Source organism: Pygocentrus nattereri, chromosome 18 (assembly GCF_015220715.1).
Source record: "Pygocentrus nattereri isolate fPygNat1 chromosome 18, fPygNat1.pri, whole genome shotgun sequence".
In the NCBI taxonomy this organism is placed as follows: domain Eukaryota; kingdom Metazoa; phylum Chordata; class Actinopteri; order Characiformes; family Serrasalmidae; genus Pygocentrus; species Pygocentrus nattereri.
The window spans coordinates 19,765,756-19,788,073 of record NC_051228.1 but is presented as its reverse complement, the minus strand read 5'-3'; the positions used below and the strand labels follow the sequence as shown (position 1 = coordinate 19,788,073).

At 38.4% G+C, this 22,318-nt stretch overlaps 1 pseudogene; it reads right to left on the bottom strand.

The window, feature by feature from the left end:
- Positions 1–2,927: 2,927 nt before the first annotated feature.
- Positions 2,928–9,732, bottom strand: LOC108435377 (annotated as a pseudogene).
- Positions 9,733–22,318: the final 12,586 nt, after the last annotated feature.

The following is a 22,318-nucleotide window of genomic DNA, read 5'->3' as shown; positions in this document are numbered from 1 at the left end:
TGTGGGGGGAAACCGATGCAGACACGGGAAGAACATGCAAACTCCACACAGAAAGGACCCCGGTCACCCAGGTGAGAAATCAAACCCAGGCCCTACTTGCTGTGCTGCGACAACGCTGCCCACCGTGCCACCGTCCTGCCTTTCTAAAAAATAATTAAACATAAAAGAACAATTTAGTCAAATTATCAAATGTACATGATTTTTCACTTACACCAAATGCAGCCAATCAGTGGAGCCATGTTTGGTGCCCATGTTTAGTTTTTTTAGAACGGGAGCTTCTAGACTAATCATGCTAACAAACACTGAAAGTAGATAATAAAACAGCTTTCTCAAATGCATCCCACAATCTTTGTATGCCTGCTTCAGATTATTCGATAAGCAACATAAACATTTAAAAAACTGATTTAGTAAAATCGCATGGATAGACCTTATTTACATATTTAAGCTCAAATTTAAACGTCTCACTTTCTGATACTGTTCTGCCTTCAAACTCTGGGAGGCTGGTGCACAATGGTGTATTGTACAGTACACACTACTGTGCAAGAACATAGCATTAGCAGAAAACTTGTAGAGAGGAGAATTACCACTCTGTAATGTCTAGAGGGCGCTCCCAAGTAAGTCCAAAATTAATTGGTTAAGATGGAGCATTTGAGCAAAAATAAAATAATGCAATCATTTCCTGAAAGCAGAACAGCATCATACATTTTAGCACTGCTGTTATATTTTCTTTTGAGCTTTTGAACTGAGTTATAGGAGCTTAAAATGGCACCTCATGTACTGTCATGATGTCTGTGAGCATGAACAATGAGCTGCTCCGCTTGCCAACCTATCAGCACTCACTAGCAGTAAAGTTAGTGTCCTGTTGCCCAAAACAAGTTTGCTGTAGAAAAAAGGAAACATACAAATGAGTTTTCTTTGCTTTTTTAGTAAAATACATCCCTCTACTTTCTAAAATGAAAAGAAAGTTCTAGGCAAGTGATTAGAAACTATATTAACTTTTTGTTTTAAGCCATTGAGCTCCATTTACTCCCATTCATTAACCTATTATTCTCCAGGGTGTGCTACATTCTCGGCTAACAGTATTTTTTTTTTTTATTTTACTTCTAGACTCTGTTAAGAAGAGGACCAAGGCCAGGATCATCATCTGAGGACCTCTGCCCACCTATAGGACTGGAGTGCCTTCTGGGAGCGACTTATACTGCTGGGATGGATTCTGCCCATGCTGCAATGGGTCTATCTTCCCGTTCGAGAGCACAAAGAAGGCACTACATGAGGCCTGAGTGGACATAATGGAAATAAACGACGGACAGGTGAGTAGTATCAACAGCAGACAGGTAAATGCTTTTCATGATGTGGACAATGCAGCCTCAGTTTCTACCATCCCACTTTCTCTGCTGTCATAATACTACAGTTTCTGCTAGCTATGAAGGGAGAGTTTGTTCCTTTATATTTTTTGCTAGAAAATGCTGAATTAATACAGCAGAATCCACAAGCTATGATAAAATTCTTCTCTTTGGGGACTTTACCTTATATATTGGTAATCCATTAGGCAGTCACACATTATAATTCATTAAACATTTGTTTTGAAGCAGCACATGGGCTGCCCTATCCATTGAAATGATCATTTTTTGAGTTGTATTGACTCTGCACACCCCACATAGTCTCCAAGCTTTTTGTGTTTGTTCTGTTTTAAAACAGGTTATGAAAAGATAAAAATATCTACTTTTCCACTAGGATAAACATACTTAAGGTATACAATTGGACTTAAAATCACCGCTGTACCTTTGAAGGTGCATTTACATTGTTTGTACCTTGATGAACAACAAATGGACCTGCACAGAACCTTTATTTCTAGCAATATACTTATAAAAATCCATTGATCAATGCAAAAATACCTCAGCTTAAGAGAAAGTATCGAAAATCAGAGCCTTTAAACCTCTGAAAATGGTTAAAGTAAATTAGCTTAATTTAGTCTGACACATAAAAGAAAACAACTGCAAAAAAGTTGACCTATGTTAATTAGAGAACCCTCAACCCAAGCAAACAGAAGGAAAGACGATAACACACTGCAAAGGCCTAGTGTAGTTCATAAACTGTGTCAACTATGCCAGAGTTGGGAAGAATACTTTGAAAAGTAGCAATGGCTGAATACAATACACTGTCCTAAATGTACATAAAAAGTAACATTTTCAGAATATATCTCAATAAAGCAGATGGAAAAAACTGTTGTATTTGTTATTTATTGCACACTGTTCCCCTCTGTTACTGGTTGGCAGTTTTCTTCATGTAGTTCTTCTATTTCATGAAAAATTCACTTGAATTTAAATTAAATTCTTAACTTTTTTGGCTCTATGAAGCGCAAACAGTTTGCCATATTTCAATAACAGAATCTTGCAAACTGGACCATAAAGCGGGTAGCTGTGATTTTTAGTCAGTGTGATGACTTTCCACAAAATGCCTGCATGAGTCCAGTACAATACTGGTACTAAGCTTCTTGATGGTGAAGATGACCACTACTTAGGAGACAGTTCAGTTCCATCATCCCTTAAAAGAATTTAGTAACACTGAAATTATTAACTGATCGTCACATTGATTAATCAGTCTACTCAGACTTTAGCAGAGCTCAATAACACAGATTAATAACTGATCACATTGATTTATCTTCTCAGGCTTTAGCAGAAACTTCAGTGTTTGTAAAGAGTTCTTTGGAGGCTATCTTTACATACCTTGCTCTGATTTTAAAATACTGTCTTTACGTACCATGCTCTGATTTTTAAGTACTAAACAAGTATTTGTGGTCCTTCTTTTAGAGATGATTAATACCGCAAAAATTTACTGGTTAAGTATTCTAAACATATTCTGAATATTGCCTTTACAAAATGTAAGTTGAACATAATACAGATAATTAACATTAGTTAACATTATCATTAGTTGGTAGCCGTCATGTGTTCTGGAAATAAGGGTGAGAACTAACAGTGGGACTACACTAACTGCATCAGTATTAAACAATTTTATCTGTTAAACAAATATTCACATTTACATGACCAGAAGAGAAAAAGCATTGATTTTGTTTGTGTAATGCACAAGTGCAAAGAGTCTCATCTGCTGCCTTACCAGCCTCAATCCAGGGAATGAGGTCTAGATCCACAATTTCATTGCAATCTGTGAAGTCAGATCTGTTGGTTAAGCGGAAGGGGTCACCAGGAACTCTTCTGATGCCTGTGTTGCCACAGATGATACGAGCCAGAGACACAGAAGCTAGTGAGGCTCTCTGCCTCTTGGTAAAAACCCTGTGATTCTCCCACCAGAGCCTGGATGGAGAGAGTCCAATATTACCACCATACACACCTGCATTTACTCTCTTTATTTGGTGATATTTTTGTCTCACACACACAATACCTGTCGCCTTGACGGATTTTCTGGAACTGGGTTGCAATGAGACAGGAGAAGAAAGGTCCGACTCGGCCTCCAAGGACAAAAGGTTCAGATACACCTGCCACCCAGACATCAATGTTGGTGGGATTTCCCGTAAAGTGCAATCAGTCAGTGTTGTTCAGCACCACGGCCAGCTCAGCTTCATTCTGAGGTGTGGAGAGGTTGCAGAACCTCCGCCATGCAGTAAAACCTAATAGAAAAAAGAGGACAACATGAGCTCATGTAGACAAAAATAAAATTGTGATCACTGTTTTCAGAATGAGTCTTTGTGTATGATAACATTGCTGTGAAAGAAGTGCTACATTGTTAAGATCAGGTTACATGAGCAACAGGAATGAAATCTGGCCTTTTGGGCTGTGTGTAGTGGCTCTTATCTAATCACCATGCATTCAGCTAACACTGATTAAATGGCAAAATTCACACTGTTCCTCACTGTAACCGGTTGGCAGTTTTGTTTATGTAATTCATTTAGCATGTTTCAGTTAAATTTACTATTTGAATTAGTCTATAAAAATTCTCAGCATTATTTTGGCTGTTCAGTCTGGTTGCCTGTTTCAAATAAAAAAGTTTAATTTTTATGTAATTCAATGGAATATGTTACTAAATATGTTTAGAACAGTGTAGTAAGTTTTCAGCCATCACTACTTCAAAGTATGGTGCCCAACCCTGTGGGCATGTGTGTACCTGGCAGGGTGTGGTCACGGCTCCTCTGCATGTTGAGGGATGCCAGGTCCATAGCAATGTGACTTCTGAAGGCAAACAGCCTCTCTCTCAGTGCATCCACCAGCATGTGGTCCTGTTGATTCAGCTTAGCCGGTCGGCTTATCAGGCCACGGATAAGAGGATCAGTTCCACCTGGATGATTAAGATTAAGATTAAGTGACCCTTAATAGTCCCACAATGGGGAAATTTCCCCTCTGCATTCAACCCATCTGTGCAGTGAAACACCACATACACACACATTTCTTTTAGAGGGAAAACATTATTGTGGATCTTAGCAGAAAAAAAAATGTTTTTTTTCCTGTGGACTAGCCTGGATGGGGAAGCAGGGCTCAGAGCGCTCACAGCTCTCATCACAATTGATGCCGCTGCTGAAGGATCGGATGCTGGGTGAATGTGGAGTGAAGGACAGGTCGTGGTCGTTCCACTGGCCAAAGAAGGTGACCAGGTGCGTGTACTCACTGTCGCCCTGAACGTCAGCATCTGCGGTGCTCAGGATGCGGTTAGACACCTCTCTCACCTGGAAGTACAGACATGAAAAAGATCTCATTTGAACCTGGACTGACAAAATAACGCTCAATGGAATGAAAGACTGGTGTCTTACCAGAGGTAGCAGGACCCCATTATAGAGTCTGCTTGGGTCCCATCCTACAGGCTGGGAGATACCATCTTCATAAATAGGAGGGAGCCAGTTAGCTAAGGGTGTGTTTGCTGCACCAAGGAGTGGATTCCTCCTAAAGATCCTTAACAATACTGTTAGCTATTCTACACTTCAGAGAAACAGACATCTACCGTCTTAATCCTGAAGCTAATTTGCTCAAGAATGCAATGATGGTGGCAGCATGTCATTAGCTGGGAATGAATGACTATTTTGATTGAGTTAAAAAAACAACAATACAAGCATAACAGGCTGCATTCACCAACCATTCCTAAGAAGCAATTTCTTCTCAAGACCCACTTATACAGTTTTTATACACCAATGTTTTCTTATTTGGGAGAAATAAGAATCTACACATTCAGGAGCGCAAAGTTGTGAACATCTCTGTGCTTTAAGAACACGTCAAAACACGTGAAGCTGACTTAGACTTTTTCTTAGGACCTTTCTCAAGAACCTAATTAATAAGAAAATTAGACAGATATTAATGAATGAGGCCCATTGTTTGCCTGCTGTCCATGGTATACCTGCAACGACACTAGTAACATGAAAGAGGAATCTCTTGCATGGTTATGCCTTTGGCAGCACACTGAGATAATCGGAGGAATGTCTCTAGGACTTTTGAAAAATAGTAAAAAGATCAAACTGCTAAAAAGTTTGATCAAAATGACACAATTTGTTATTACACCCATGATTTCTAGATTTATAGGGAATTCCCCTGATGAATGCAGTACCCCTCTGTTTCTGGTTGGGGCAGGTTAGAGCGGTGCTCACCGGTTGTTGCAAACGCTGTTGGCGGTGCAGTACTTCTTGATAAGGGGCGTGGTCCTACAGGAAGGGGTCCGGACTTGAGCAGCACAGCCAGTCAGGCGCACAATAGTCTGCAGCTCCTCGGGAGTAATGAGTGCTGTGAGAAAGAACAGACAGCTTTGAAGATATTTTGGTTTAACTTTGTTTCATTTTTTCTGGTATGATAACAGAGGCAAATCAGTCAGAAGTAAGGCAAATGATGAAATGAGGTTTGAGAATGTTCAGCAGCAGTGTCTCTGTATCTTCACTTGTGTGTGTATGTGTGAGAAAGAGCGTGTATGTCAGACCTGTAGCATTAATGGATCTCTTGTGTTCGTGGTGTGTCTTCTCAGAGATGATTCTCAGGGTCTGCTGCAGGTAGTCAGCAGCTCTCACAGCATCTCGTGTCTTTCAGGACGGCTGCTTCATCAGTCGCAGCTTATCAGACGGCTTGATGAAGGTGTCCTTACGCACCCTTGCCAGACTCCTGTAAACATATAAGATGGACTGTATTGCAATATGTTTTCAGCATATTCTAAAATATATTCACAAATGTTTTCAGTTACATATTGCAGTACAATTTGCACAGACATTCACACATGAATATGATAAATATATGCTTCAAGTTAGAGAAATGTTGACTCACTCTTGACGAGAGTACAAGTAAGCCTCATCTATGAGTCTTTTGGCCTCCTCGATGGCCTCCAGATTGAAAGGTCTCCCCAAGCCCTCCTGTACAGATCCTACACAGACAGTGTTATAATGATTCTAGATCTGCTTTTCGTGGTGATTCTTCATTAAAACTTTCTTTAGTGTAAGAGAGGTTTAATCTGAATCTGGAAGACCAACTAAACAAGTTTTACAACAATGTCACTAAAACAGCTTTCTTTTAAATTAGATGAGTTGGACCCTTTTCAAGATGATCAAAAGCTGCCCCATGCTTTTGTTTTATACATTACACTACACTGTACTGTTAAAACACTGTAAACAATTGAGGTTAACTTAAAAATAGTTACCAGGCTGCCTTAAAATTCTGAATTATTTGAACTTAGACAGAAGTCAGCTTGTTTACAACCATTCAGAGTTCTATCGTGCAAAAAAAAAGAAAAATGTAATTTAAATAAAGAAATTCAGATGCTCTCTGATTTTTAAAGCACCTTCGGGGCATTTCAGAACGCCTGAAAGACTACATCCCAAATCACGTCTTAACATCAACTGCTGGCTTATTAAATGTTCTAATGTGCAGATACAGTAATGAAGCTGTGTTCTGTTATTATGTACCAAATAGTGGGAACTACCAAAAAAGACTTTCAAATGCCTTTATTTATTTATTTCATATTTTTGTTCATTTATTAACTCACCAGATACAGTCAGGTGGTTGAGCATGTGGCACAAACCCAGCACCACAATGGATATTAGGAGATTCAGTTCACTTTTTATCACATATGACAGAATTTAACACTCTATGAGTTAAATTTTCTCTGATAAAAATAAATGTTTCAACCTGTCATCCATTTTTTTCTGAATATTGCGATCATTTATATCTGAAGCAGAATAGATGTGATGCACAATATCAGTAGAGAAATATTTAGGCATCATTTCATGCAGCAAGGACAAACCTTACTGAGGCAGCTCTACTTAATTAAAGATAGTTTTACAATGCCAGAGGCACAATAAAGCGTAGGGAGTAACGGCAAATAAGGCCCGGGAGTTTTGGAGCAGCGCAGTTCCTGCTTCCTTTTACCCACAATAATGATGTAGGTTGAGTATTGAGTTTCATGTTCTCTCTGCTCAAACTGATGCATAACAAATTGTTTGTCAAAAAGAAAAGCTATAATAAGATGTAGAATTAGTGTTCTGTTGTTAGCTTTCTTTAATACTCATGACATATTACAGAAAAGAGTTTGATAATCCTTCTTTTTTACTGTACTGACAGCTAGACTGTGATCCTGTGATCGATTAACTCTCAGAAGGAAGCCAGGGAAAAAACACTGCATGCATTTCCTCGGTGTCATCCTGCTGGGAGTTGAACTTGAAATTTCTAGGTGTATTGAGAGTATTTTTTAATCATTATTTCTAAAAACGTATTCAGAAATGCTTCTTTTGCCTTTTTAGCTGTTATTTGCTATGACTGTTCATTGCCATGTATTTTACTGCTTCTGAAGCAGTAATGACCTAATAACTTACAATAAACAATAATGAGTGTTCTCACTAAATATTTGATGTAATAACTAAACAGCATACTTTTCATATCTATTATGGAAAACCCTCTATGTCCACCAATGCAATCTAACATCATATTCAAGCCAAGAGTTTTCTATGCATTCGGATCCTCTGAGCTGGCCTTGTGTTATGTGCACTTCTGCAGTTGCCTCATGCGGGCAGCTGAATAGGATGCAGTAGAAGTTCCTTTTTTTTGTTGGATGATTTTTTCTTCAACAGAACCTCAAACAGGATTATCAGTCAAAATAAGACACACAACTCCAAGTTAATAAATGTATTTTTTTGTAGCATTATACTTACTCTACTCACAGGACGTTCATGTAGTTTGCAATTTGGAAATTTCCACATGCTAGAGGTACGCTATGTGTCCAAAAGTGTCCAGAGGGCTCTTTTTGTGAGCAAAGTCACTGTAATAGCTATTTAAACCTTCATTTTTAAATGCTTACCATAGAACAAATTAAGACAGATGGTTAAAAATGGTAAAGAAAATTAAGAATGGCATTGACAGCTGGTAAATTATACAAAGATGATAAAATGGCTGCAAATATGCAAATGTTACTAATACTACACAGATGAGTTTATTTAAAAAAAAAAAACTATACAGTTTGTCAAAAAAATACAAGCAGCTAATGTGGCTAACAAGTGGAGTAAATGTTCCATGCAACTTACAAGATGCAACTAGTTACATGAAAGTTTCAAAATGTAAAGCAAGCCTAAAGTCACCATGTCTTTGGAGCAGCCAAACTGTGTTCTGTGTTCATTTCAGAAGAAATACTAGATTTGCAGGTGGCTGCCCTCTGTATGTATTATGTATTTCACTAAATTATATTTCTTAGTTAAACAGTTATAGTAATAAAAAGTTAACATGAATGTTTCTAAAGTTTTCTACTGGATATTCTGATATTTTACCAAGAAATACCACTTAAACTGAGTTTATACTTTCTTATGGTTGCTCGTGGTTTTCCTTGAGGTACAGTGAGAAGCAAATAGATAATGGTGTTAAATGGGTTATTTTGATTGGCCTTAAAAAATTTGGTTCGACATCACAATATTAGCATGAAACTAAAGCACAGCCTTTTTGCTGGACAGTGTTTTTCATACAAAATAAGACATACAGGAAATGGTTTGGTTTACTCCTTCAGTTTTGGCCATGTATAATGTTTACTTAAAGTGAAATTAAGTTGTTTAAAGTTAGTATTTGGTCCCAAACCTACTCTCTCAGAAATAATGGTACAAAACTGGGGCAGTGCCCCTCTTGTCACTGGGGTGGTACCCTCAAGGGTTCATCTCAGTATCTTTAATCAGGGAACATAATTGTACCATAATCCATTGAAATGATATTTTCTAAGTTGTATTGACTCTACACCCTGTCTCGTCTCCAGGCTTTTTATCTTGTTGTTCTGTTTTAAAACATTAAGTTATGAAAAGGCACAAATACATACTTATCACATGGAGAAATGACTTAAGGTACACAATTGGACCTTAAATCCACTGTTGTACCTTTGAGGGAACATTTAATTTGTTTGTACCTTGATGAACAAAAACTTATTTGCACAGAATCTTCATTTCTAACAGTGTATAACAAGCAATAACTGCCTCAAGTCTGCGGCCTGCTGACATCAGTGTCTGAGCATCCTTCATTTGGAAAGCTCTGCCAAGCCTTTATGGCAGCTTCTTTCAGTTGGTGCTTGTTTTTGGGGCTGATATGACTTCAGCCCCCTCTTTAACAGATTTGAATTAGGTTTAAATAAAGAGACTGGCTATAACAGTCCACCACATCTTTCTATTGAATTCTTGGTAATGTATGCTTGGACATGGGAAAACAAGATCTTTATGTACACTCCAAAAGCCATTTTGCTGCTACCATCAGCAGCTACATCATCAATAAAGACAGTTCCAGAAGCAGCCATGAATGCCCAAGACAGAACACTGTCCAGGGATGGATCTTGGGCTCACAAGGCCCCCAGACACATGCATGTTTGGGGGCCACCACACTTTGACAAGAAATGACCAAACCTGACCTGGAAAATAGCTATAATAATCAGCTATATAATGTAAACAAAATCAGAAATAGCCCATTGTTTCCTGTACAGCTATTTTTCTGCACATATGATTTCAGCTGAGCATACGAACTGGGAACAAATGGCAGCTTCTTTCAGTTGGTGCTTGTTCTGGCGCTGATATGACTTCAGCCTCCTCTTTAACAGACAGCCAGTATCCTTATTTAAACTGAATTAAAATCTGTTAAAAAGGGGGCTGAAGTCAAATCAGCCCCAAAACAAGCACCAGCTGAAAGAAGCTGTTCATTTGTCCCAATACTTATGCTCAGCTGAAATGTGAGGAGTACACAACAACAGATGACAGTATGTTTTAAAATGTATAGAAAACACCTGGGAATGGGCCTGAAGCTCATCTTTGATCTGGAATATAAATTTGATAAACCCATTTCACTTGATTGTCACAATATTTTTGCTTCTCATTGTATGTCTGATTATGCAAAAACAACAATAAAAAAATCAGATGAGAAGTGATTTCAGGAATATCTTTCTTCTTCTTTGTTGTTGAAATGGATGAGCTGCTTGGCTGCTTGGATTTAGTGAGTGTGACGCATGTCACATAAATGCACACACAATACCACAGAAAGCATGATGATGTTTAATTAATTGTTTTGTTTTTTGTTTTTCTTAGTTTTATTTACAGGAGTGTCTTTTACTTTCTTATGGATCTTCAAAGCGTTCTTTAGTAAAGACAACAGTTCTGTATAGAATGATGAGCATTCAAAGAACCATTTGCATTTGCACCATGGTTCATCAGATTGATTTAGAGTGTGTTGCATATGGTCCTATATAGAACCAAAAAGGGTTATTTTAATGTTACAAATGTTACAAGCTTGACATTGCCATAATAGAAGAACTCTTTTTGGTGCTGTAGATGTATTTATATGTATATACATATATCCTGTTTTCCAGTGGTAAGAAGCCCATGGACCCTCACAGAGCAGAATAGCCCACCAGCCAAAAATATCCAGCCAACAGCATCCTGTGGACAGTGTTCTGTGACCACTGATGAAAGACTAAAGGATGACCAACTCAAACAGAGTGCAGCAGCAGAAGAACTACTGTCTCTGATTTTACATCTGCAAAGTAGACTGACATGTTAGGAGTGTCTGATCGACTCAGACCAGCACAACACACACTATATAAGCTCCTACGGATTAAAACAATAGGGGCCTATAGTAAATACAGAGGTAATACACTATCCACACATCTTGCCAATGGAATAAATGATACACTATCTACATTTTTTATGAATCTGAAATGCCATTTTAGGCCTACTGTGCTGAGTCAGTTGGTCTTAATTTCAGGGAATTAAGAAGTAAAGTAACAGGAGGAGTTCCAGTGCAAACTAATGGAGCTATTCTCAGGTTATAGAAGTATACTTTGGACCCGCTGGCAGACCCATGACTTTTTAAAGGGTTGAGCAAAAATGTTTGAGCACATTCCCTCAGTAAAGGTTGTTAAAAGGCTTCCTCTTTCAGTTTGGCCTTCTTTTAGCTCAAGTCAATTTTTACCCCTGCAGTGTTAGGAAAAATGCCAGTTTACAGCTTTCATGGCATCTGAGCCTGTAACCACACTTTACATCAAATTTTTATCCATGCTTAATAAATAAGAAAACACTGCTCCAAAACGCTAATGATAGAAGTCTGTTAACTGACCGATGTCTGTTAAAATGTAATCAGAATCAGGTCTCTAATGATTAGCTAATAATGATGAAATCCACAGCAGTGCTGGAGAGGGGATTTTCCTAAAGGAAGTTCCCTCAGCTTGTGTGCACATAGTGAGACTACATAGACGTTTTACACAAAGCACTCAGGCCTATTGTTAACTAAATTAAGTGTTCGGGGAAAGGGATGAGTGTGTCTGTCCCCATTCCTTTGTGTCATATTTTAGATACAGGTCATACCTTAGATATATATCAAACATGTGAACAGTGATCCACCAGCAAGTCTTAGCTTTATCCCCTTTAACTCACTGTCAGTTTGATCTAATTCATTATTAAATGTCTCTAAATGATTGGCATCATTTTTTGCTTCATGTTTAATGACTTGTCCTAATTTAAAGTGATAGCTGGGTAAACATAAAACGAACGTGATGATGTGTTTTCAGTGTCCTGTATAGGTTTTGTATGCAAAGGTGTTCTTTGTGGTCAGTCTGACTCTAGGCTGTTTTAACTGTATACAACAAAAATGTACATTTTACACTTTTTTTAATCCCTGGCCCAGTGTTCCTTGGCCACACCACCACCCTGTTATATGGGACATTCGTTGTTTTTTTTGTTTCACTGTTAATGTCACAACTCATTGTTTATTGATCACCACAACCACCCAACCCCACTCCACTAACCCAGTCATTCCCCCTTCCTACCTCTTCCACCCATTTAAGTGAAAGAAAAGACAGAGATAGCTAAGAGGCAAGGCAGATGTGTGGCTTTGTTAGATAATATTCTTTTTATAATAAAATACATTAAAACATCACCTCTCAACAGCACTGAGAAAACATTATCAAAGAAGAAAGGTACTTGCCCTTTTTGTCCTAGCATTAAAGTGTTCATTGAAACATGGGCATTAAATCAGTAAACTCAGCACTGCAGGACTTAGCACTGCACAAAATTTAACACATCTATTTCCTTTCAGCAAATAAATTCTGAGGCCTTCATGAGTTGAATCAAGTGTGCTAGAACAGGAAAAACACAGCAGGTCTGCAGGTTTGTGGTCCTTTAGGATCCAAGATTTGCTTACCCTAATCTTAAGCAATGCTGGAAGTTCCCATTGAAGGCTGCTTTTTCCTTCTATAAGTGAAATTCGTCACAAAGTTATCTTTTTCCATGCAAGAAATATCAATGCAAAAAAATCTCATCTTATCTTTTATCTCCATGAATAACAATAATTATCAGACCCACTAGTGGCTGGATCACGTGTCAGACATTGAGAGTTTTTACTGAACTGGGAAAATCTGTAGAGCACCAGTGAGCTGGAATTCATTACAGGAGTCTCTAAAACTTGGCTCATCTGTGTCACTCTGTCATTTTAAACCTTTAGTCTCTAAACACTTCCAGGCAACCTATAGCTGTTTTAGTTTAGTTTAACTTCAACCGTTGTCTTTTTTTTCATTTAATTTGATTATTTTTATATTCAAAATAATTTAATTTGATTATTTTTATGTAATCTCACAATTTTATCGGAACTGTTTTATTTGATGTTAATTCTTTCACTGTTTAATTTTAGTACATTGTTTTATTTCTAAGATTTTTTGTTTTCTTATTGTTTATATTCTTAGTTTACTTTCTTTCAATGTTTTTTCATGACATACTTTATTCCTATTTTATCCCTGTTTTCTATTTTAGCTGTTATTTTTATTTTTTTATAAACGTTCTCGTCTGGCTGATTGTCATTTCAGTTGATAAATATGAGTTGAACTTTTTCAGTCCCTGTTTAACTTGCTTGTCTACTGTAAATAAGGGTCACCCTCAATATACTTCAGATTTAAAATAAAATTTGATTGAAAAATGTGTATCCATTATCATCAGTAATTGTTTTCAAAAACTCACAAATGGACATACACAATATGGACTAAAGTACACTGGACATTACATCTACAGGAGCTTTTATAACATCCCATTCTAAATCCATAGGCATTAATATGGAGCTGGTTCTCCCTAGCAGAACAGAAATTTCACAAGCTGACTTGTGGCAGAGGTGGCATCCTGTGGCAAAGCCATGTTTAAAGTCACTGAGCTCATCAGTACGACCCATTCTAATGTCAGTTTTTGTCTATCTACAAGGCTATGTGCTTAATTTTATCCACCTGTTAGCACTGGGTGTGACTGAACTCAATAATTAGGAGGTGTGTCCCAAAACTCTTGTCTATATAGTGACATTTGAAGTTCTTTAATAGTGTTCTCTAATTCAGGTTTAAAACTGTAATAATTGCTGTATTTTGATTTCACTTTCACAAAAAAGCAAAACTAGGTTTCGTAGGAAACACCTTGCTGCCACACTGTATGAAAACCCAATCAGCTTCTAAACTTAAATATAATACATCTCTATACCTATGTTCACTGTGTTCACTCCAAAAGTATCCAGACAGTCCTTCTAATGAGTAAATTTAGCTACGTAAAGAATCACACATTGCTGATTCAGTTGTTTGTTGGGCTGTTTGTGGAGCTGTGTTCTCTGGAGTGATGGAGCTCCATCCAGTACCTCTGGAATGAGTTGGTCTGATCCAGAACTGATCATCCAGCATCACTGCCTGAACTCACTTATGCTCAATCAGATCCTTACAGCAATATTCCAGCATCTCTTGTAAAGCCTTCCCAGAAGAATAGAGGCTGTTACTGCTGCAAAAGAGGACAAACTCACTATTAATAGTCTTCATTTAGAAAAAATGTTGGACAAACTCTTGGATATACTGTACAGCATTCATAATGTCCATAGGTTGATTCAGTTTTAACTGCAGCACAATCTCTCAGGTTGATTTACTGCCCAACAAGAAGATGTCTTGAAGGAAGTAAGGAGTGGCCAGGACAATAAGTACATGCATATGATTAGTGACCATAAGGAACTACACTGTGTCACAATATCTGATTACTGATCACACAATTTTTAAGAAAAGGAAGTTTAGACTAACACCTTTACTGGAAAGCCAGATGTGTCACAAATACATTTTCATTGACTGTCTGAGGAAAACAAAATAAATGTGAGATAGATTCATATCTGTTTTACACAAGGACTATCACTGTCAGACAGAATAGTGTGTACAATAACTCTGCTGGAGGGCTCTGCGTAACTGTGACCTTTCGTAATAAAACACCTGATCAAAAAGCTTAGAAAGAGCAAAACGCTGAGGCGTCATTGTCAGAGGAAACATTTTGAACTGGACAGGTAACTGAGTAATTTTGTTTACTTTTAATATCTTACATGGTGTGAATTCCTGGAAGGTGTCTGAAGACAGAGATAATCGTAAGCAAATTTTTAACAGTTTATGACAAGAACTCTTTGGGACAAATTCATTTCAAGAGGTTTTCCAGAAAATGTTTAGGAAGATGCGAATACATCTGCTGATATTTTACAATTTCTAATGTTCAGACATAAGCCAGCATATTGTAAGGTCATATGCAGCTGCAGCAATGAAAATCTCCAGGATGATTACCTCTCACAACAAAGTTCACTTTCAGTGCAGTATTGCCCTATGAACCCTCAAATGCACCCCCAAACAGGTGACAAAGAATCCTACCCTGTTAGAAGGTTCAGTGCAAGTACAATTTTCAGTCATCAACATACTAACAATGTAAATGTTCCCTCAATGGTACAACAGTGGTTTTAAGGTCCAATTATATATAAGTTTTTCCAGGCGGAAAATATGTAATTGTACCTTTTTACAGCCTAATGTTTTACAACAGAACAATAAAATAAAAAGCCTGGAGACGAGACGGGGTGTGTGTACTCAGTACAACTTAGAAAATATAATTTCAGTGAATTATGATACCATTGTTTTCCCTGAATTGTTTTCCCTGATCTATCCATCATCTTCCGCTTCTCCGGGGTTGGGGGTGCAGGGGCAGCATCTTAAGCAATGAGGCCCAGACCTCCCTTTCCCCAGCCACTTCCATTTTCGATCCACAAAGCACCGAACCCCTACTACTGCCCCTCCCATTGGTGGTGGGTCGATGGGAGGGAGGACTCATGTAACCCCTTCTGGCTGGGCCCGGCCGGGCACCATGAGTAAATGCCCGGCCACCAGATGCTCGCTGGCGAGCCCCTCCCCCAGGCCTGGCTCCAGGGTGGGGCCCCGGTAACCCTGTTCCGGGCAGGGTACACAGGTCCTGGTTTTTAATTATTTTCATAGGGGGAATTTTGGATCACACTTTGTCTGACCTGTCACCTAGGACCAGTTTGCCATGGGAGACCCTACCAGGAACTTTTGCTCCAGACAACATAGCTCCTAGGATCATTCAAGCATGCAAACCCCTCCACCACGATAAGGTGGTGCTCCATGGAGAGGAGCATGTAAGGATTAATTTGGAACATGGAATAAAATAGAGGTGACTGCAGAGCCACACATGGACTGTTTTACTAGGCTGTTTTCATAAACTGATTTTTAATGGTGAGTTTTTGCCCATATCAGTTTTAATACTAATATTGAAACATGCAAGCTACTTCACTTCAGTTTGATATCACTAACCTACATGATAATAAGGCAAGTGTGCTACCTCGTTGAAATCGCAATAAGAATATTTTGATTTCTTAAATCTTATCAAGAAACACTACCAGCATTAAAACTACAAAGCTGATGTCATCTTCTTACTTGCCAACTTCTTGTTGGAATTATCCTGTTCCACCTTAAATTGTACAGCAGTATTCTACTTTTGAGGAAAACTTTCCTGCTGGAGATGCGAGAAAAGCGGCAACAGCTGAATTAAATAGCTGAATTCTTAATACTGTGTATTGCCCCCTCTAACATCAATGACAGCCTGAAGTCTTTTATGGTAGTTGTGGATGAGGCTCTTTATTTTCTCAGATGGTAAAGCTGTCCATTCTTCTTGGCAAAAAGCCTCCAGTTCCTGTAAATTCCTGGGCTGTCTTGCATGAACTGTGTGCTTAAGATCTCCCCAGAGTGGCTCAATGATATTGAGGTCAGGAGACTGAGATGGCCACTCCAGAACCTTCACTTTGTTCTGCTGTAGCCAATGACAGGTTGACTTGGCCTTGTATTTTGGATCGTTGTCATGTTGGAACGCCCAAGTACGTCCTAAGAACAGCTTCCGTGCTGATGAATGCAAATTTGCCTCCAGTATTTGCTGATAACGTGCTGCATTCATCTTTCCTTCAACTTTGACCAAGTTTCCTGTGCCTTTGTAGCTCACACATCCCCAAAACATCAGTGATCCACCTCTGTGCTTTACAGTAGGAATGGTGTTCCTTTCATCATAGGCCTTGTTGACACCTCTCCAAATGTAACGTTTATGGTTGTTGCCAAAAAGTTCAATTTTGGTCTCATCACTCCAAATTACCTTGTTCCAGAAGTTTTGAGGCTTGTCTCTGTCCTGGTTGGCATATTGTAGGCGAGATACTTTGTGTCATTTGCTTAGTAATGGCTTTCTTCTGGCGACTTGACCATGCAGCCCATTTTTCTTCAAGTGCCTCCTTATTGTGCATCTTGAAACAGCCACACCACTAGTTATCCTGTATTTCAGCTGATGTTATTTGTAGGTTTTTCTTTGCATCCTGAACAATTTTCCTGGCAGTTGTGGCTGAAATTTTTGTTGGTCTACCTGTCCGTGGTTTGGTTTTAACAGAGCCCTGATTTTCCATTTGTTAATCACAGTTTGAACACCGCTGACTGGCATTATCAATTCCTTGGATATCTTTTTGTATCCCTTTCCTGTCTTATACAGTTCAACTACCTTTTCCTGTAGATCCGTTGACAATTCTTTTGCTTTCCCCATGACTCAGAATCCAGAAACGTCAGTGGCTGGATGAAAGATGCAAGAGTCTGTCTGGATCCCAGAAACTCACTCACCTTCTTGTAAGTCTGGATAAGAGCGTCTGCTAAATGCTGTAAATGTAAATGTAAATCTTTTATGCACAGACACTGATTACACACAAATACTGTACATGTAAGCAGATCTGGATCACCAAGCTAGATGCCATTGGACACAAATATTTGACGGGCCTCTGTCTGCCTTTGTTGTAAATATCACACAAGACCTATGAAATACAATTACGACTTACCCTGTGTTTTTGTGCGTCCTGCTATGATGTATGGTTTTGAGACTGTGGCTCTGTTTAAAAGACAGGAGGCTGAGCTGGAGGTGGCGGAGATGAAGATGCTGAGATTTTCGTTGGGAGTGACAAGGATGGACAAGATTAGAAATGAGCAGATCAGAGGGACAGTGAAGGTGGAGCAGTTTGGAGATAAAGCCAGAGAGGCCAGGTTGAGATGGTTTGGACATGTGTTGAGGAGGAATAGTGGATATATTGGTCAAAGAATGTTGGAGATGGAGCTGCCGGGTAGAAGGAGAAGAGGCAGACCTCAGAGAAGGTTTATGGATGTAGTGAAGGAGGACATGGAGATGGTTGGTGTAAAAGTAGAGGAGGCAGTGGATAGGGCAAGATGGAGGCAGATGATCCGCTGTGGCGACCCCTAAAGGGAGCAGCCGAAAGAAGAAGAAGACAAAGCAATAGCAAGATTACATACACACTAAAGAGTGCACACCATCAGCACAACAAGCAATCTGAAATATGAGTCCTTCTGTTTGTTTTTAATAAAAAGGGCTTCATTTATCTGTTCCGCATGCTTTTATGCCCTTATCACAGTTCAACTTTAATGCCACATTATAGATCCCACAAAATGTCTTGATAAAAGTCAGCTTGTATTTGGGATTATATGGGAAGTTTTAATTCATGTTCTTAAAATGGGATAAAAATCAGAAGTAAACTTTAATGAAATAAACCTTTTGTAGTGTGCTGTGATGATTTTAAGGTGGTTAATATGTTTAAGTAATAAACATACATCATATATATTTTTCTGTGAGCAAGATAAAAAATTGAACAGGCATTTGATTGTTGAGAAATGTTCATACGTGTCCAGCAGGCCTGCTAATCTGTGTGTGGCAGACGTGTGGAAAATCTGAAGGCAGCTCTAAATAAAAAACAAACACGCTGGTAAACAGGCTAAAATGAGTCATGACAAAACGGGAAGAACAAGTGATGAACATCTCACTGCACCAAGATCCATAAAGCAGGCCTATCAGTTATGGGTGTCACAGTTCACAAAGTTAATCATTCAGCTCAGTACAATAAAGTGTACTGTACTGATTTATACTGATGCACCAAAAAACAACATGAAAAAATGCTTTATTTTAATACATTGTTTCCCTTTTCTGTACTTCTCATTATAGAAGTACAGTGTTTCAGACTTTAGAATGAGACAGTGGAGTTTTACCTACTCCAATCAGGCTGGTCTCTTAACATTTTATAAACACTACATAAAAGCTGATCTTTTATCTTACCCTGATTGTGCTGGCCACAGTCTAATGTGTTAGCCCCAGCTTAGGCTGAGGTCCAAGCCACAGCATGATACACTATATCATTGCTATCAGGACAAAACCGTGTACCTCCACCAGTTCAGTTGCCCATCATAGAAATGGCCCAAAATTACTTAGGAAGAATTATTTATCTATTTACTACCATTAAAACTTAAGAACGTTTTTCCCTCGTCCTGTAAAGTTACTGTTTTGAACCTTGAGCTTTTGTTCCAACAGCAACAAAATGTTGGATAGCGACCTGACTACTAACAGATATCGAATATTTAAAAAACCATTCCAGATTAGTACAATTCCCACTTTTAGGGAGGAAGAGAGATATAATATCTGAGAGATGTTAGTCAGTCTATGGGATAACGATCTTTAACCTCTGTGAAACTAATTAAACCCAGGATAACAGCTGAACTCAAGTCTTTTCCACCACCCTGAGTGAGGGAGAACACAACTGGCAGTTGTAACTTGATTTGCAAAAAACTGTAGATTTAAAATTAAGTGCATAAAAATAGCTAGAAATAAAAGGGTGGAAGACAATACATTCAAGAAGAGTAAAAGAATTAAAAAGAGACAGCTAAATTCATGCAAAATAATAAGGTGAGATCAATTAAAATAGATATGCCTTCACTTCGTCTTGAATGCGCTTGAATCATGAAGTTCTCTGAGGTCATCTGGAAGAAAATTCCAAATTTTAGGGTCGCAGAAGCAAAACGCAGCCTCATCACTCTTTAATCGGGTGGTGGGTCAGATTAAGGTCTTTAATTTGTAAAATGTATTTTCACACAAATGATTACTTAGTAAGGAGCCGCAGACACCCTGGATAATTTTATACCTTCCCCTGTTGAAGGAGTCGCTGTGTGAGAGACGGAGAGGTGGCAGCAGAACTATCAAGCCACCACAAGGTAGCACTGAAGGGCAAACACACAGCTGCTGGTATGAGGTAGCATCACACAGCCCTGCTGCAGATCTCCTGTTGTGAGGCTCTGACACACAGCAAACAGTACCGCTCATATTAGTCTGTCTTATCTTTCTCTTTCAGAATACATCTGTCCTTCTGTGATAAGCTCCCAGCATGTGATCAATTGCTGAAATGATCAGAACAACCAGTGTTAACACTTGTTAAACTGGTCTCCAAGGTACACATTATATTCAGTTAAACTGCTATATGTGCTGTTTAAACAGGTTCCACAAGGGAACTGAGCTAACCTGATTCTGGTTTTGACTCTTAGACTTCAAAGGAAAAATCTGATAATGTGTATCAGACATGTAGAAAGATTTGATTACCTGTATTTACACAGGCCACTGTCGAGAGAGAGCTTAAGATACTTTCATCTGAAAGTGACCAGAATTCACAAAAAGCACATAAACAAATGAAACGTTTTGTCTTGATTTGAATCAACTGAATTCATTTACGCTGATTTTTACATTTTCACTTAGAATCAAGTTAAAAATGGTCATTAAAAATTACTTTCTTGCTTTACAGTAGCTTCATGTCCTTGCTGAGTGGGAGCACCTGTTACTGTTGGAACAAAACCTTTTGTAAAAGGTAACTTTAGAGGAGAAGAAAAAATGGTCTTAACATTTAATGGAAGTAAACAGAAACCATATCGTATTCAAAGTCATTTCGGGTGATTTCTATTTGTGCACTCTTTATGAAATTTTAAAATTGAATGCATTTAAATGCACTTAATAATCTGATAACTGCAGAAATTGAATACCGGATAATGAGGAAACTCTGGGTCTACATGAGTCAGGCAGTAATCTGATTTCTGCTCTGTAACCAGTAAATCAACTCACAGAAGACGTGACATAAATGTAGCATAAAACTTCAAACTTCATCTGAAAATATAAACATACATCATCTGGAGGATGAGGAACATTTAAATCCTTCATTTCACTGAGAATGTAGTTGGTTTCAGTGTTGCTCCAAAAGTGTTTTGCTGCCATCTCTGCTTGCTTATTTCCTGTCCTGCCGGCTGTTTCCTACATGCGCAGACTGCGAAATTTGAAAGAAATCAGATTAAGGGTTTATAGGCACTGAGAAATCTGATTACTGAGCTGAAATCCAGCTCTTTTTCAATTTCTAGACCTTACTTCAATCTGACCATATTAATAATAAAATAACTGCAGAAATCCTGTTATGAGTGCATGCACACATAATAACTAGACAAACTGCTGTTTTCAAATCATGTGGAAAATAGATAAAAGGTACAAAGTTTTGATCCAACAGCATCTTCATGCTAAAATTTGAACAGCCTTCTGCTGTACATTACACTAAAGGAGCCGACAAAGCTGCTAAATAGTAACTTCTAATGAGGGCCGAAACACAAGATAAAACAAAGACATGCCAAATGTTTTTGTCAACGTATGTATCCAAATAGTTTAACTACTGAAATAAGTCTAAGTGAGTGTGGTTTCAATATAAGGTGATGGATCACTATCGAAAAAAGAATGCAGGATGTAGACGAATAATCCTCCAGCAGTGTTTTTAACGCTGGAGCCACAAAGTCATATTGTTATTTATTTATCACAGGAATGCAACTTCCTCGTACTTATGTCATGTGACTTAAACCCATCATAAACTACAACTGATTAATTTTACTAAAATGTTTTAGATTTATATTCTGCCAGAATTAAACCTTTCAACAAAAGTAGAAAACTTTTAAAGTGATTATTTAGTCCATCAGCCCAAATTCAAGTCTTACACCAGCGCAATTTGTTTTATAACCTGATAATAAGCAGATATGAAAAGGTGTAGGTATTTGTACAGCTCCAGTGTAACATGATCAGTTGTAATTATGAAAGGACATTAGCGTGTTTAGTAAACCAACATTAACTTCAGAATAGTCCTTTCAGTGTGGTCTTCAGGGGCTGAACAGCTTAAACTGAAATGGCCTGTCAAACGACTAAAGCCTAATGATGAAAGACAATACAATTCAAAATTCATTTTGAATTTAAGGAAAAGTGTAGTTATAGTCTGCCCTGCGATGGACTGGTGGCCTGTCCAGGGTGTATCCTTCTTTCTGCCCGATGAACACTGGGATAGGCTCCAGCACCCCCCCCCCACCCCCCCACCCCCGTGGCCCTGAGGGAGAAGCGACTTAGAAAATGTGTGTGTGTGTGGCTGTGTGTGTGTCTGTGTGTGTGTGTGTGTGTGTGTGTGTGTGTGTGTGTGTGTGTGTGCGTGTGTGTGTGTGTGTGTGTGTGGTTATAGTGGGTTGGGATAGGTTTTATTAATGTTTTAAGTCATTTATCTGAAGCATGTCCATTGTAAAGAACACTTGTGTGTAAAATCTTTTGGCTTATTCAGCCACACCGTTGAAGAAATACTCCCAAAAAGTTAACACAGCCTAATAAAAAAGGGGAAAAAAATATACATACATATATATATATATATAT